Consider the following 19,071-nt stretch of genomic DNA (forward strand, 5'->3'; position numbering starts at 1 on the left):
AACATGGTGAAACCCTGTCTCTACTAAAGATACAAAAAATTAGCCAGGCGTGGTAGCAAGCGCCTGTAATCCTAGCTACTTGGAAGGCTGAGGCAGGAGAATCTCTTGAACCCCGGAGATGGAGGTTGCAGTGAGCCGAGATCGCACCACTACACTCCAGCGTGGGTGACAAGGCAAGACTCCATCTCAAAAAATAAATAAATAAATGATTGAATTACTACTATGAATTAGATACTGTTGAAGCACTAGGAATACGAAAGTGAATAAAGTAAACAACCCCGCAGTCCAATTACAACTAGTAAGGGAAGATAAACCACTTAACAAACAAAATAATAATAATAGTATTAGGTAGCGACAGGTACTATGAAGAAAAATAAAGCAGGTGAGAAAACAGAATGTGTTATTTTAGATAAGGCAGTCGTATTAGTTTTCTAGAGCTGCTGTAAAAAATAACCATAAACTTGGTGGCTTAAACCAACCAACACACAAATTTATTCTTTCATTGTTCTAGAGGTCAGAAATCCTAAATCAAAGCATCAGAGGGCTATGCTCCCTTTAAATGTTCCAGAGGAAAATTTTTCCTTGGCTCTTCTGGCTTCTGGTGGTTCCATGTGTCCCTTGGCTGGTGGTTGCATATCACCAATCTCTGTCTCTGTGATCAGAGAGCTTTGTTTACTTCCTTCTGTTTTATCCTTTTTCTCCTTTTCTGTCCCATATAAGGACACTTGGTCAATGGATTTAGGGCTGAGTGGTAATCCTGGATGATCTCATCTTAAAATACTTAATTACATCTGCAAAGATTCTTTTTGTAAATAAGGTCACATTCACAGTTTCTAGGGATTAGGATGCAGGTGTATCTGTTGGGGAGCCAGCACATCACAGTAGTCAAGAAAGGCCTGTTGGTCAAGAAAGGGCTTTTGGTTAAGATAACCTTTGAACTGAAATCAGGATAAAGTGAGAAAATGAGCCAATATGAAAATATTATGTAACAGGAAATATATAAATCACAATGTTTATCCAAAAAGTATTGATATCTTGAGAAAAAAATCTGAGGTGCGCTCTACAAAGAGTTCTGCACCAACGTTTTCACTCTCACTTTGTAAACATAAAATGCTAGTTTTCAACATTCATTGATGATTATTTTTTATGCTAGTTCTTAGAATTTGTCTTGGATTGTCACCAGTGTATTAAGTTCAATAATAAATCAAAGACCTGTCTGAGGACATAGAGGATCTAGCTCTAGGGGTTAGGGATAAATGAAAGTGCTAGAAGCTTCTTGAGTTATGATGGTAGATTCTCATTGTGGTGTTTACAGTTGCATGCACAATTACACACTAGGATTTCCCCATACCCTCCCCAATTCCATCATTAACACTCTGTGCATATTTTTAACATTTTTATTCTTCATAAAATGCATATATTTATGGAAAGTTCTTAAGTGATATCAATGTAATGTGGAAGTGTCAACATGAAAAATAACATGAGGAAGGGATGGAAATGCTCATGGGGGTCCAGGGATGAGAATGAAAAAAGGGGAGGTGTTCCCTCCCTCCCTTTCTCCCTTCCCTCGCCTCCCTCCCTCCCTCCCTCCCTCCCTCCCTCCTTCTTTCCTTCCTTCCTTCTCAATTTTTTGCCAGGCTGCAGTGCAGTGTCACAATCATAGCTCGCTGCAACCCAGATCTCCTCGGCTCAAATGATCCTTTCACATCAGCCTCCCAAGTAGCTGGGACTACAGGTGTATGCCACCACACTCAGCTAACGTTTTTAAATGTTTTGTAGAGATAGGCTCTCACTATGTTCCCTAGGGCTGGTCTCAAACTTGGCCTCAAGTGATCCTGATATTTATTTTCTAAGGAAAACAAACAAACACAAAAATCTCAATCAGAATGCAGCTGAGAACTGACCACAATAACCACAGTGAATTTTAAATACTAGGTGAAAGTATATTGCTAAGTACAGAAAAAAAAAAAAAAAAAAAAACAGACATTTTTCTATAGGAAGGGTTTCTTTTATGTTTTCTTTTTCTTTCTTTCTTTTTTTAGAGACAGAGTCTCACTCCGTCCGCCACGTTGGAGTGCAGTGGCACGATCTCAGCTCACTGCAACCTCCATCTCCTGTCTCAGCCTCTGGAGCAGCTGGGATTACAGGCACGCACCTCCATGCCCGGCTACTTTTTGTATTTTTGGTAGAGACAGGGTTTCGACATGTTGGCCAGGCTGGTCTTGAATTCCTGACCTCAGGTGATCCGCCCACCTTGGCCTCCCGAAGTGCTGGGATTATAGCCATGAGCCACTGCGCCCCGCCAGGAAGGGTTTCTTATTTCCACTTTCTAACAATAATTCTTTATGTTGAAACCAGAAGAATGTCACTACACAGCAGAAATCAGCATGAGGCAGATCTGGTTTTTGTGCTTCAAGATTTTTTACTCACTGAAATAACATTTCACCTGTGACCCAGTTGTAAGACATAGATGTGAGGAGATTGGGTAATTTTGTCCTTCCCTCTTCACAGATTCTGCAAGTCAGTATCTCATGCAAAGTAGTGCACCACATGACCCGCAGCAATAACCAGCATTCCCAAAGTGAATAGGAGTTCAGGTTTTCTCTCCTAATTATATTATTATACTTACCAGAAAACACCAAGGGGTAAAGCTAGAAGGTACCTTCTACAATGTGTAATGAAGAAAAACTCATTTTGTATTCAGAAATCAGAAAATCTGATTCCTAAATACGGTTCTGAAATTCAGTTTCCTCATCTGAAATGTGGTTAAAACATTGCCTTCACAAGATGTATATAAATGCTTTTTTCTTTTAATATCATCAGGATTAAGAATACCTGAAGAACAACTACCTCAATGCATTTTAGCTGAGAGCTCACAGTTGTTGAAAGGAGTCCTCATAGCTCTTTCCTTTTTCTTTTATGTCATCTTTCTTTCCCAGTGACTCCTGGATGACACATTCATTTTTGTGTCTGATTATTTTGATCTTTTCCAACAATGTTAATATCCTTAATGTTGATTAGACTCTGCAGTTGCCAAGAAAGGTACAAGCATTTGTCAATTATATATGTTAAAAACATCTTTTTCTTCTCTGTGACTTGTCCTTTCACTCTCCTAATGATGTTTTTGATGGATAAAAATTTTAATTTTAATATAATCTATTAATCTTTCTATTTATGATTAGTGTTTTTTGTATTCTATTTAAAAATTGCTACTGCCTCCAATCATGAAGACAGTCTCCAAAGTTATCTTCCAGAATCTTTATTGTTTCACCATGTCTTTATTTCTTTTTAAAATTTGTATTTAGGCCAGGCGCAGTGGCTCATGTCTATAATCCCAGCACTTTGGGAGGCTGAGGTGGGCAGATCACCTGAGGTCAGGAGTTCGAGACCAGCCTGGCCAATATGGTGAAACCCCATCACTAATAAAAATACAAAAATTAGTGGCCGGGCACGGTGGCTCCCAGCACTTTGGGAGGCTGAGGTGGGCAGTAATTCCAGCACTTTGGGAGGCCGAGGTGGGAGGAACACGAGGTCAGGAGTTCAAGACCAGCCTGGCCAACATAGTGAAGCTCCGTCTCTACTAAAAATATAAAAAATTAACCAGGTGTGGTGGCAGGTGCCTGTAATCCCAGCTACTCGGGAGGCCAAGGCAGGAGAATCACTTGAACCTGGGAGGCGGAGGTTGCAGTGAGCCGAGATCGCACCATTTCACTCCAGTCTGGGCGACAAGAGCAAAACTCCATCTCAAAAAAAAAAAAGTATGTAAATATTATTCTTTTAAACTAACTTTTGTCTTAATTGTATTACTCTGTGATCAGAGAATGAATAACAGTTTTCCATAGAAAGGAATTTACTGGTATTTGCTTTGTGGAAATTGAAAGATATCCAAGTATAATCATGTTACTTAAGTCCGCTTGTTTTACTGAAGAAATTCCAAGAAAGATGTGTCAAAATTTTGTTCTGATATGCTAGAGAAATGTGTAATTTCTGCTATTCAGAATCTATTGAGGCTTTCTTTTTGGCCTTACTTTGATCAGCTTTTTAAAAATCTTACATGATCACTGGGGGTGGGAAAGCATATTTTCTTTTGGTAAACTTTGAATCAAACCTATTTACTTGACATATTAGTAATTATGTTATCCATATATTTGGTACCCTCATTTTTATTTCCCTTCATTCATCCAACAAGTATTTATCGAGTAACTAGTAAGCACCAGAACTCTTCTAGTGACTAGATGTTAAATAATGAGAATCACATATAGTTTCTACCTACAATTTAACGAGGAGAATTTGAAAGCAATGAACCCTACAAAGGTAAGTACAGGGTAATAAGGAGAGAATATAAAAGAGGAATGGGACCTGTCCTTTTTGGGCATGAAAGATTTCTTCATTTTGAAAGGGACAGCTTGTTTATATTTGAAAGATGATTGGGGTTAACTAAACAGGTTCAGCTGTCAGGTGGGGAGGTCAGCAGGCTAAGAAATAGTTTTAAGCAGAGAGAGCAGCATGATCAAAGGTTGTATTGTGGAAAGGAGCAAGATGCTTATGAGGATCTAAAAGAAGGCAAGGGCAGCTCCAATGTCAACAGCAAGGAGGAAGTGGGGCGAGGTGACCCTGGAGGAGCTGGCATGAGGCAGATCATGCAGAACTTGTAGACCATGTTAAAAATGTGAACTTGCCTCAGAAAAACTGATGTATCTAATAAAATGCTTCACACAAAAGCCTCAAACTAGCTTAAGCAATACAAAATTGATTTGTTGGATGTCATCTATGTTCCAGAATTGTGGGATAAAGGCTCTTCCTTGACTCATTTGAAAAGTTCTCCCTCTGGTCTTCCTCTTTCCCTGCGCTCACAGCTCCCTTTTAGCCCTGACAGTTCTATCATTAGGCTGTCTCCAATCACGGGGACAAACTATTTGCTGATGGCACTCGGGCAGTATGGTTTCACAATCACTTCTCAAGGAAAGAAGAAAACATTTATCCTCAACCCTTTCACTAAAGTCCTCACTTTCTTCTTGTATTTCTATTATTTTCTCCTTTATTAGTTTTTACTTTGTATATTCTGAAATTTTCAAATGATAGATAAAAGTTGTAGAGAAAGTATCATCTCTACAATGATGGCTTTTTCTTGGAATTTCATTACAATCACCCATGTTTTCCAAGTATCCCTAACAACGTCTCTTTATATGTCTATTTTTATTTTATATATTTTGGTAATCAAAAGATTCATTATGGTTGGTACCTATTGTTAACAAACTATATGGCTTTGTTCTCTCTATACAAAGAGAATGAACTCTACTGTTGTATAATATATTCTATTTTTCTTAAATTTTTCAAAAAAATAAAGAATTTATATTTTAAAATCAAATTCAAGCAAAAGATTATAAACTTTATTAATTTCTTCATATTTGCTTTAAGGAATGTTATATATCTTGTTTACTTTCATCTAAAGCTTGTACCTATTTTTAATTTAAATGCTAATTTCCCAAGACTTGGCCTTTTATAACATGAATTTCCTTTTGTGTTTTGTTTATTTTCATTGATCTTTCAGTTAGCTGGAATATTTCTAAGGTGTTTTGTTTTTCAGAAATAATAGGCTAGTTACTTGTATTTTGAGGTTTGAATATCTGAAAATTTTCTTCACCTGTCTTCATATGTAAATGATAACTGGGCCAGCTATGGAATTCTTGGCTTATATTTGTTTTTCAAAATTCCACTCATGTTCCATTACTATTTATTCTCTCATGTTTTGAAAGATAGATATTCTAATTTTTATTCCTAACCTCACATCCCCCACATCTCTTTGGGTTACAATGAGTAAAGTTGGGATGAAGATCAGGTCACATGGTTCAAATTTCTTCAATTTACTTTGTTCAAAGTCACATTCCTTCTCAAGAAGATTAATTACATTCTAGCCATGACAGAATTCTATAATAATTCCTCTCAGCAATAAAAAAAAATTCTGAAAGCTGCTGCCATTTGAAAGACTTTCTCATTTGGCTTGCATCATAAATGAATTTTTTCTTCTATCTTCATATTTCTTAGCGGAAACTGGAACTGAGGTTACAGTGAGATTTGTATAATCAAGCCTTTTCTTTCCTAGGAAGTTTCAATAGTATTTGAACCTTAAATGCAGCAATAAATACTTAGACTTCTTTCTTAGAGAAACATTTAAAAAGCAGACAACGATCTGCAAGGATCTTCTAGAAATAAATTAGAAAAAGACCAAGCTCCTTACAAAAAAGAATATTCAAATAACAAATATATAAAAATGTACTTGGTCTCCAGAGAAATGCAAATTAACACCACAGTGAAATACTCTCTATACATACCCTCCAAAATAGTTAAAATTAAAATTAATAATGTCAAGTTTTAGTGAGGACATGGAGCAACTGAATCTCTCATCTAATTGTGAAAATGAATCATCAGTATCTACTACAATTCAACATCCACATGACCTTTGCCCCAGCAATTTTTACTGCTATGTAAATAACCAGTAGTATGACAGCAAATGTGCAAAAAGACATGTATAAAAATATTTGCAGTTGCACTATTTGTAATAGCTCTAAATTGAAAACACCTGAGATGTCCAACAGGTTATATAAATTGTGGCATATTCATAAAATTAAAACCATATAGTGTTTTTCAAAGAAATAGAATAATGTTTACTATGATGATGTCAGTGAATCCCATGAATATAGAACTGAGCAAAAGATGCCACATGCACACATAAACACACACACAAACACATTACGAATCATATAGTTTAACTTATAGAAGCACAAGTGTGTTGATTCTAACTCACTGGTAGATACACATATGATTTTTGCAATTCTTAATATTTTAAATTAAAAGTTAATAAGAAATCTATATGCCTATGCACACAAACACGCACACACACACACACACACACACACTACCCCCATACAAAGAGAACTCTTTTGAATTCATATTAGAAATTACAAACTACCCAGAAATTGGAAAGAATAAAAATACTAAATACCAAAACCCAAATATGTTTGTGCAAAGACCCATCAATTCTTTTCTCAGTTGTTCAGTCAACCTCTATCTCTATTTTTACAACTACGTTATATTTGTATCTGCAAAGAGAAATATTTAGAACAATATTTAGTTAATGTTGAAAATAATTTTCTCCTTTCTTCTAAGTAGAGAAAATACTGATAATTTTTTGTGTTTCACTTGTATTTTTAAAATTATTTTAATATGAATTTAATAAATATTCCTTATATTTCTTTCTAAATATAAACCATTATTTAATTTAGATCTCTTATTTAATTTATTTATTTTATAAAGTCTTATTTAATTTAAATTCTCTATTAATTCAAGTAAAAATTTCCTACTAGGTTTTATCAGATATATTCCTAAAATCAAAACCCAGCAAGCACAGGACACAGGACATACCATATGACACATATGATTCTGAATACCGAGCAAATATTTGTATTAAATATGTAGTATCCAAATCTGAAAAAAATAAATATAAAGGATACATTAAAAAAGTGAAATTTATATTGGAAATATAGTATAACAGAGACAACATTAAGAAATGAATTAAAATAGTTATATTTTTAATTTTATTATATGTATAATTCATATTTTTAAAAAACTATTAATTTTCTTATTTTCTGCAAATATGGCTGATTTTAATAATCTCTCTTGCTCTTACTCTTTCTCCTTCTCTCCCCACCTTTTATCTCATTTTCCTAAGGTGTTTTCCCACGTGGTATTATTGTGGTATTCAACTCAATTCTGTATCTTTGTCATCTCTCTTTTCACCCCTTACTATTGTTTTTGATATCATCTTAAATTTCTTTTAAAAACTTAAATTCAAGTTTCTGTTAATTTATTCCAGAAAATGAAGCACTTTCAGGGATATATATATTCTTTCCTTTGGCTTTCGATATATTCCAAATGCATTGTTTATCATCTTTTTGCTGCTTTCTTTTTTCCATCCTTTCTTTGTTTTTTAAATTTTCTTTTTTTGTGTTAATTTTCTTATCTTATATTTGTGTGTTTATCTCTTTTCCCGTAAGAGACATGCTAAAAGTCTCTGTTTTATTGGTCTGATCAAAGAACTAGATCTTCAACCTACTCATCTTTTCATTTCCTACTCCCTACTCCCAACTGTGGTAACCTCTGTCTTCCTTTTTGGTCTTCTGCAACTTTCAAAGTTGCAAAACTTCTCTATTATCTTCATACTGCCTATCTTTCCCTTCTCCTTTATATTTTCAAGAAAAATTTTCTTGTTCTCCCCCTGCAACTATTATATAGAAGCTATAAGATGGGGACTCTCTCTTCTTCCTTTGGGAAATGAATATACCTGCATTTCTATTACAATGGAAAATGTGAGCTTTCTAAAGTGCTCCTCCACTTACAATCTTTCTCACTACTGTACCTCCCTACCACCTCAAGTATTGCACTTATGTATTCTTGCTCTTACCTGTATTGTAAATCACATTCTCTCTCTCTCCTAAATCTTTTGCATCATCCTTGAAGCATGTTCTTTTGCTTTTTACCTTTACTTTTTTTGCTGAGACCTGTCACCCAGGCTGGAGTGCAGTGGCACAATCATAGCTCACTGCAGCCTCTAAATTCTGGGCTCAAGCAATCCTCCTGCCTCAGCCTCCTGAGTAGCTGGGAATATAAGCACATGCCACCACACCCAGCTAATTTATTTAGCTATTTATTTATAGAGGCATAATTTGCTGTCTTGCCCAGGCTGATCTGAAACTCCTGGCTCAAGCAGTCCTCCAGCCTCGGCCCCCCAGTGCACTGAGATTAGAGGTGTGAGCCACCATGCCTGGCTAGTTCTTTGCTTTTAAAAGACAACAAAAGAATTCATTGCATCACATATCTTGTTTTCTTTTATATTTGCATTCAACCCTTATATCCTCTACTAGTTTCAGTCTTACCTACTTTTTATTAGAAGTCAGATTTCTCAAAAGAAATGTCTTCTTGCACAAGAAACTTGTGTTTCCCTAGTTTCTTCTCATTATCAAACTACAATAATATGGATTCTGCCTTCACTGATTTTCTTCAAACTGCCATTCTCAGTTGCTAGCAACTTACATACTATAAGTTCAACAGCAAAATTATAAATGATAGTCCAATCCTTCTTCTTGTTTTCTTTCTTTGACTTCTGTGATATCCTGCCTCTCATTTCTTCTTATCTCTTTTGTTCACCTTCTAGGTTTTCATTTTTTTTCATCCTTCATGTAGTTCTTAAATATTAGAGTTCATCACTGTTTTATCTTAGATTTTCATCTCTTCTTACTTTGTATGTTTTTCCTGGGTAATTGCATTAATCCTCATGTTTGTAATTATTATAGCCATGCTTACAACTCTAAAATGTATATTAAGCATTTTCATCCCTTCCTAAGTTGAGAAACTTAGAAACCGCATATCTACTGAACCCTAGTTTTATGTCACTATATATCTCAAATACTACATAACTGATGTTAATTATTGATTTTCTCAAAACTATATTTTTCTTCAGTAATTTTAGTCACTAAATAGATTTTTTAAAACCATCCATTTAGTTTTTTATAGCCCATGTAGTACTGGTTGTCTTTTGTCTATCCAATCAATAAGAAACTCCTCTTGAATGCACCTTCTAAATAACTCCAGGGTTTCTTTTCTACATATAAGCAATCAAAACCCCACTAAAAATCCACATAAACTTTACCTGAAATGTTGTAAAACTCCCTGATTTGTTTTCTTTCGTATGTAATGCCTCTGTAAATTCATTCTTCTTACTGCAGCTACAGAAATGATCCAAAAATGTAAACCATACATTCCATACTCGGACTTTCCTTTTGCCTTTAGGTAAAGATGACAGCCCTTAACATGCCCATAAAGCCTTTGCTGACCTAGCTACCATTGACTTGTATCCTGAATCTCATGTTACTTTCTCCTTGGTTGATTTTTTCATTCACATTTCCTTTCATTTACTAAAACAAGCTTCTCCCTTTCTTGAAATCTTCACATAGACCCTTCTTGTTGATTACAATGCTTTTATACTATCCAACCTTACCACATACCAAAATTAAACCCCATTGCCACTTCCATATACCAAAATTAAACCCCTTTGTCACTCCCATTCATCAAGTGAAGTAAATGCATTTTTCAAATCTTAACTTAAGCCTCCAACATTCAGGAAACATTCTTCTGATCATCCTGACTAGATGAGGCCTTCTCATTATAATTATCCAAAGTACACCCTATGGCCTTCGTAAGTTACTATAATTCTAGTTAAAAATGTAATTGCTTAGGGTTGGCTTTGCAATTTAGATTATGAGCTATATAAGAGCATGAAAGATGTCTTCCTTTTGGCTATAGTTTCAGTACAAAGAATAGCATCTGGAAGACAAGAGACACACAATATAAATTTGTAGAATAAAAAAATTAAAACCCATTGGTTTGGAAGATAGCCATCATTTTCTCGCTATTAGGAACCAAGGATATCATCAGTATCTCGCCATCTTCTAGAAGCTACCCTTTACTCTTACCCCAGTCAAAGGCTTAATTTTTCCATTACTGTAAAGTCCAATTATTAAGATATAATTTTAGTGCTATTTGTTATAGTATTGTAATGTTACTTCAACACAGCAATAAATTCTGGTATAATAGAGAATTCTGGGTTAATTTGTATTTTGGGTAGACTTCAGGCAGTAGAAAAAGTCAATTTCCAATAGCAAAAAAAGTCTATTATGGACTTAGAAAGCTAGAAATATATGCCACTTCAATGGCTAAATAGTTATTTAGCTTTAAGCGAATGAAAATACATGACCCAGTGGCTTAATTACTTAAAACACTTAAAGCAATTTCATTACTTCTCTTAATTTATTTATAATTAAGTGATTTGAAATTCAGTTTTATTAAAACACACACACACACATACCCACACCTAGGATTCTTCCTGTATTCAACACGAGGCTTTCCAAGACATTTTATCTAGGGAAGAACCAATATTAATAGATATATACAATTTACATATTAAGCCAAAGTGACTTCTACTGTCTCTCAATTTATTCATTTTTAGTTAAAAGCCATTTTTATTTTTAATTTGATCAAATTGTTAACATCGGTTTCACCTTCTCCAAACAGATTAGTTTGGCATAAATAGTATGTCTTCTAAATTGATGTTGCTTCAGTTAATGATAGAGACTATTAACAAGCTGAGTCTCAAGAAATGCCATTAGATAATGAATTGGTCCTTGGTTTTAAAAATGGCCTTGGGAAGGCCTATCTTAGTGAAGTCAGTGATGTCATCTTAAAATGAGAATTGAAGAGAGATGACCATTTTTTAACAAGAATAAGTAAAAAAAACAGCAAAATAGTTTACCTGTAGAAGTATTAGTAATATAAAGAACAACAAAAGCCCCAAAGAGTATAACAACAAACTTCAACAGGTAAATTAGGTGAAGTAATCAATGAGTTTCCCAGCATCATATCATGAATCACTGGTTGAGCTGACTTCAAGACACCCTAGACTCTACTACTCGTTCTATTAGAAAGCAAAGTAGTTTTTCTTCTTAAATTTGGGAACAGTTTGCTTTTTCCTCTGACTTTTGTGTCACTAATAAAGGTAAAAGTAATTAAAATAACAATTTGTCCAATTTGTATGGTACACATGTATAAATTCTTATGGGTGTGAGCATATTATAACACAAATTGTATTTCTCTCTGGAAATAAGGTCATTTTTTACATAGGCCCAAATTAATTTATAAAAGATACACTTTTGTTCAACATTTGCCTAAGTACACTACAAATACTAAGTTATTCAATCCTCACAATAACCGTGTGGTGAAAGTGCCATTATCTTCATTTTTTAAAGATAAACATCAAGTTTCAGTGATTTGTCAAAGTACAAGCTGCTGATTAGTAGCATATATGAAAATGTCTTTTTCAATGAACATTTTTGTGTGACTAAGTTATGTCAGATAACATACATAAGTTCACACACTGCATCTTTTTATTCTCATAGTACACCTGTGAGGGAGATATTTAATCATGCCTTTTATAAAGAAGAAGCTGAGTTACAGAAATATTTAAGCAGCTTGCCCAGTAATGACTAGAGGGACTTGAAGCCAGTGCCTCAGCTCCAAACATGAATTCCTATTACTCTGCAATGTTGGTTGCCTCTATATTTTAACTACTATATTTTAATATACTCTATATTTTAAGTATAGTTAATAGTCTCTATCATTAAGTACTCTATATTTTAAGTACCTTCTATATTAAAGTGATAAAACATTACTTTTCACATTTTTGTTTTGCTGAGGTCATATTCTGCGTTATTTCATTGTCTACACAATGATCCTCTGCCCAACAAATCCTAAAAGAAAGCAAAGCTTTCAGGTCTCTTTGTTGGGAAGAATCATTGCTACATAAGCTAAAAGTTAGAAAAGGAAATAAAATCCCAAACTGTGATTTGTGTGCTTTATTTTTCAATATGCCACACGTGTTGCCCTTGGAAATCTCTTGTATAGCAAAGAGTCAAAACGTTCTCTTTTAGTGTTTTGTTGGATTGTTCTTTAGGTTTCAAATAGCTTTTGCAAGTACAATTTAGAATAAAGGATCATAATACATAGAAGTAAAGTTGTCGATGTGTGCAAACTACCAACCCTGTGCTATCAATGAGTTAGCACTGAATTTAATAACTTAAAAAGTGGTTCTACCTGGTACAGATGAGCAGAATCCAACTTTATAATTCATTGTATTGTCCCATGTGTGCCTTACATTCATTGGAATTAAATGGAACAGTTGAAGGCACTGTGGTAGAATCATAGGGTAGAAACGAAATTTGACTGAGAATTTCAAGTCTGGCTCCACTTTTAACATGATCTTGTAAAATTACAGTCTGACTTTCTTCAAATGGTAAAATACAGGAATTGAACTAGATTATAACAGCAATTCTTGCTTAGAAGATTATTTTTCAATAGCGAGTATATTTTCAGTGATGAGTGATAAGATGGCTATGTTGAATCCCTCCATTTTTAATGAGAGTGGACAAGTAATTTAACACATCTATGCCTCAGTGTTCTGGTATGGATCACGACAAGTAGTAAATCCAACCGACTTCATGCTTCTAGATCAGTGCTGTCCATTGGAAATATAATGTAAAGCCATATGTGTGATTTCAAATTTTTATTAGTTATGTTAAAAAGTTAAAAAAAGATGAAATTAAGTTTAATAGGATTTAATAATATCATTTTAGCATGTAATTAATATAGAAATATTGATGACATATTTTATATTTTTAAGACACTAGGTCTCTGGAATCTGTTACCTTTAGACTAGCCACATTTTGGAAGCCTCCTTAGCTACATGTGGCTGGTAGCTACCATTTTGGACAATGCAGATCAAGTGTTCATTCCCTAATCTGTCAAAGGGTATAACCCAGATAATGCTGCAGTGAGTATTATAATTGTTTCTACGATCTGCCTTGTTTTATTTAAACTATATACTACTGTGGCATTAAAAGTAGCCTTCTTTTAAAAACACAAAGATAGGATAAATATTATAAATACACCTCAAAGTTTTTCATTTTAAATTATACATGTGTATAATGCCACCACCTGACAATGAGGAGAGAGTGAATTAGAGAGAATAGAGTTTGGGCTTTAAAATCTGAAAGGCTTGATTCAAGGCCAACCCAGTTCACAGAGGAAGTTTGCATGTGTGTGTACACATGTGTTTGTGCACACCCATGCATATGTGCCTTTCATACACTATTCCCTCTGTGCATTTTATTTCTTTCATCTATAAAATGAGGATAACAGCATTCCACATGCAAGGATGTTATAATGATTACCTGGCATATAAAATATTATCCACAAATATCTCTTTCCCTCACTGCACTCCTCCATCCTTTGCTTTTGATTCAATCATTGCAACCCTTCAGGATCTTACAGCGATCTATGGAAAGAGTGAGGTTAGTTTAAAAGTATTATATAGGCTGGACGGGGTGGCTCACGCCTGTAATCCCAGTACTTTGGGAGGCTGAGGTGGGAGGATCACCTGGGTCGGGAGTTCGAGACAAGCCTGACCAACACAGAGAAACACCATCTCTACTAAAAATACAAAATTAGCCCGGCATGGTGGCGCATGCCTGTAATCCCAGCTACTCGGGAGGCTGAGGCAGGAGAATCGTTTGAATCCAGGAGGCGGAGGTTGTGGTGAGCTGAGATCACACCATTGCACTCCAGCCTGGGCAACAAGAGCAAAACTCAGTCTCAAAGAAATAAAAAAATTAAAAAAAAAGTATTATATAACACAACTTAAGAGTATTAAGGCTTTGTTTCATATAACTTAAGGGCTGGAGAATTTCACTTACGTATAAATAAAAAGCCATAAAACTATATCAGCTAGATAGCTTCAGGAACTAATAGAGAAATTAGTAGCAATAATAATGATGTTAACATTATTTCTGACCTTCACATTGAAAGTGAAGATCTATGTCTATCTAGTGATCTACCCATCTACCTATCAATGACTCCGTATTAGGAATTTTTTAGACTTTCATTTGATTGATGAAATTGTATGGTGATGATGAGTATTGCTTTTTCACTTTACTAACTTTGAAACTAATTTCTACAAACATTTTGTCCATTTGATGCCTAGTTGCTTTGTCTCTAAGCTTGTGAAGTTTAAATTTTGTCACATTGCCTCTCATTATCCAGAGAAGAACTGCATCAAAGTATCATATTTCTTCCTAGATTTGTAGAATGCCAAGAGGGAAAACAGCCTAAGAGTTTGTTTCATTTGAATTATTTATTAAATAGTAGAATCTCCCCAGCAACATTCTGGACATTTGTTAATCTAAGAAAGAACAAAATTATTTTGAAAACAAATGAGGAAGGTATTGTAATAACAGGTATAAAAATATCTTATGATAGAGTACTTTAAACAGTCTGCTTGACAATTGTACATAGACAAGTCATGAACAAATTGAATAACCAAGAAACAAACTCAGGAAATATATGAATTTGAAATTGATATATGATGAAATTAGCACACTGAGTCTTGAAGATAAGATGGATTTTTAAAAAATAATTTCTAGGTCAGGTGTGATGGCACATGCCTGTAATCCCAGGACTTTGGAAAGCTGAGGCAGGAGGATCACTTGCACCCAGGAGTTTGAGACCAGCCTGGGGAACACAGGAAGACTCCGTCTCTATTTCAAAATGTTAATAATAATTTCTATTTTCATTTTAGGTTCAGTGGTACATATGTAGGTTTGTTATATGAGTATATTGCATTACACTGAGATTTGGGGTATACATGATTCCATCACCCAGGTAATGAGCATAGTATCCAATAGGTAGTTGTTCAGCTCTCGGTCCCCTCCCCATCTCCCTCTTCTAGTAGTCCCCAGTGTCTGTTGTTCCCACCTTTATGTCCATATGTGCCTCAATGTTTAGATCCCACTTATAAGTGAGGACATGCGGTATTTGGCTCGCTGTTCCTGTGCCAATTTGCTTAGGATGCTGGCCTCCAGCTGCAACCATGTTGCTACAAAGGACATGATTTCATTCTTTTTTATGACTGCATAGTATTCCATGGTGTACATGTACCAAATTTTCTTTATCCAAACCTCTCTTGATGGGAACCTAGGTTGATTCCATGACTTTGCTATTGTGAATAGTGCTACCATGAATATATAAATGCATGTGGCTTTTTGGTTGAACAATTTATTTTCCTCTGGATATATACCCTGTAATAATGGGATTGCTGGCTCGAATAACAGTTCTGTTTTTAGTTCTTTGAGAAATTTCCAAACTGCCTTCCACAGTGGCTGAACTAATTTACAATCCCACCAACCGTGTATAAGTGTTCCCTTTTCACCTCAGCCTTGCTAGCAGATAAGATGGATTTTTAAGACCTGATATCTCTTGCTAGATTATTCAGCATTATTTGAGCCCTTACACTCAGTGTCAGGCACTTTCTATGAATTGTCTCATTTGATCCCCATGAAGACCATAAAGTTTAAGTATAAATATTATCTACAATTTACAGGTTAGAAGAAGAGGTTAGAGAGACTCAGTGACCTCCTTATTCTCACACAGATAAAGAATTAGTTACAAAGCCCATATCCAGACCCAGATATCTAAAATGATGATTTTTGTTTTTTAAAAATATTAGTAAAATTTTTCTTCAATGTCTTGAAGACAAGTCTGAGTGTACCCTGATTAGTGGTCCTTTGTAAACCACTTAATTTTCTGCTTCTTTTAAAAAATATCATTTTGTTTCCCTTGACAGCATTGTTTCCTCCTCATGTTTCTTCTTCTCTTTCTCTTCCTCCATCTTTTTTTCTCCCACTCAATCTCCTCCCTGAACACGACTGACCTCACAGACTCTCATCAGTTTCTCTACCTGCGGCAGAAGTGATGAGTTGGGGGAGAGGTTGGTATTAAGCTGGGGATCCTTCCCTGACATCTTAGCTCCCTGATTATTTTTCTTCCTATATGTCAATCACACTTTGGTAGGTTGTCTTCTCCATTCAGCCTTGCCTGTACTTGCCTGAGATATGGATTTGAAGTTTCCACCATTAGGATGGTATAATAGATTGTATTTACCAAAAGGTTTGTACAATTTATTCCAGATCGTATGCATTTACAGTCTTGGTAATTTCCAACAACAATGGCATTTATTATTCCTAACAATGAATCTGGATGAGATTTTGTGATTATTGCTACAAATAGAATGAGGCAAAAGCTACTCTGTGTGGCATCCAAGGATTGGTCATAAAATGTGATACAGCTTCTTCCAGGCTCCCTCATTATTGGGACACAAACATTTGAACCCTTGAGTCATCAAATAAAAGTCTAGCTACCCTGAAGCTGCTGAAGGGGCTACATGGAAAGAACCCCAAAGTATAAAGTGGTTTCTGAGGGGCTCCAAACTGTTTCAGTTTAACCAGCTGCTTTGAGTCTTCCCATCCCAGGTGCCAGACATGTGAATGACAGAGCCATCAGATGACCCCAGCCCCTATACTGTCGAACTGTAAACACAAAAAAACCCTGAGAGAAAAGTGTCTAGCTGAGCTCAGTCAACTCCAGAACCATCAGAGATAAAAATAAAATAGTTGATACTGTTTTGAACCATTAATTTTGGAGGTGTTTTTAAATGAACCAATAGTTAACTGGAATAGATGCTAACTTTCCAATGATAATTTAGGACTAAAATTTTTTAAATTAAATTTCTTATTACCATTTAAATGAAAACTTAGGAAGAGTGAAGTTATTTTACTTAGAGTCCACAGTATGTACTATAAATCTCTCTGGTTTATTTTGTGAATTAGGTTAAAAAGCTACTGATGTATTCTGCATCTGGATGTCATTGAATGGTACTTGGCAGACTTTGCACAGCACTCATGTGGTTTCATAATTAAGCTTTTTAAATTAATTAGGCCAATAAAAACAATTAAATCATGGAATGACTTCCTGGGTCACTTACTCCAAGTTCCTTCTCACATTAAGGAAGGTGTTCAGAGAGGAAGCAATGACCACCAAATGTCAGTATGTTCAGGAGATCTCAAGGTCTGGAAAAGAGAAAGAGCATCCCAGGTTATGTCAAGTTAAACTTACAAATGCTTCACAATTTTGAAGACTTGTCATGTATACCATTTCACTACAAAATAGCATAGGAATATGGAGATGAAACATGATTTCTAGAAACACATGTATTTATGAAATCTAATGCTGAGTTGTACATTTACATATAAAGTTAAGGAGCCTAAAAGAGAAAATAAATCTAGTATTTCCATTCTGCTTGTTGCAAGATTCATTGTGGATATTTTCTGACCCAGGCTATTGAATTGCAGGATTTCAAAGTATCACACAACCAGTCTAGGTTATCCTTCTTAGCCCTGATCTGCAGGACCAACTCTGTGCTTCTCATTTGGCACTCATACAGCAGCCCTTGATTTTGTGTTTGCATTCTATTTACTCAGGCTGCCTTGTTCACACAAATCTATCACAAGGCCTGTTAAACAAAGCTCAGGGAATGTTAGATGATGATGACAGTTATGATGATGGTTATGATGATAATAGGTGTATTTTCTTAAAGTTCTAGAGTTGTAAGAGTAAATAACAATTATCGGATTCATTTTTTCATTTTTAAGTTGTAGAAATTTAGAAATTTTAGGAGTTTCTCAAGCTGAAAGGACTTCTGATGTTCAATTTACTTTATGCACTATAACATGTTGAATATAAATACAAATTTATAGATGAAAATACAATAAATTATATAATATATAAAATATACTTAATAATGAATGGATAATGGAATAGCTTATCATTTTTTTCACATTATTTTAGTCATCCTTCCAAATACTAAGGACAATCTTCCCTTCAACTATCGTGAGATTTTAAGATTTCAACTAGGAAGACATATGCATTAAGCTGTCGAAGAATCACGCCTTAATGGATTGAAACAAACTACAATTCTATGGGTCCTAGCACTTTCTGAAGTGTGCATAATAGATGCTAAGACTAAGAGACGATCCACTGACCTAAATAAACCTGAAGCATTAATCCTAATGGAAACTTCTACTAAAAATAAATGGTAATGAAGTGAAGAAAGAATGTGGCATTCTTTAAATATAAATAAATTACACCAAAGTACTAAGTCTATAACTGAATAATGTAGTCCAAATTACATAGACAAAAATATATTTTTCTCAAGATGAAAAAATATCTGTGAATACTAAAACATAGATACAATTCCTAGGAGTTAGCACATTCATAAAATTTCTGTTTATATTTACAAACTTCATGATTGAAAACTGTTATCTCTTTACATATCATTTGATATAGTTTGGCTCTGTGTCCTCAACCAAATCTCATGTTGAATTGTAATCCTCAGTATTGGAGGTGGGGCCTGGTGGAAGGTGATTGGATCATGGGGGTAGCTTCTAATGGTTTAGCACCATCCCCCTAGTGCTGTCTTGTGATAGAATTCTCATGAGATCTGGTTGTTTAAAAGTGTGTAGCACGTCCCCTCTCTCTCCTTCTCTTCCCCTGCTGGCCATGCAAATACAGTAT

At 34.9% G+C, this 19,071-nt stretch overlaps 1 long non-coding RNA gene across 1 annotated transcript in view; it reads right to left on the reverse strand.

Annotated features, from left to right (window-relative positions):
• Positions 1-321: 321 nt before the first annotated feature.
• LOC104005047 (uncharacterized) overlaps positions 322-19,071 on the reverse strand; it is a 30,546-nt gene continuing 11,796 nt past the window's right edge. Inside the window, exons 4-5 of the long non-coding RNA XR_678187.4 lie at positions 17,483-17,567; positions 322-896 (exon numbers count right to left, since the gene is read on the reverse strand). This is a non-coding gene — a long non-coding RNA (uncharacterized LOC104005047). The remainder of the gene's footprint in view (positions 897-17,482; positions 17,568-19,071) is intronic.

The sequence above is a fragment of the Pan troglodytes genome, chromosome 12 (assembly GCF_028858775.2).
Source record: "Pan troglodytes isolate AG18354 chromosome 12, NHGRI_mPanTro3-v2.0_pri, whole genome shotgun sequence".
Lineage (NCBI taxonomy): Eukaryota > Metazoa > Chordata > Mammalia > Primates > Hominidae > Pan > Pan troglodytes.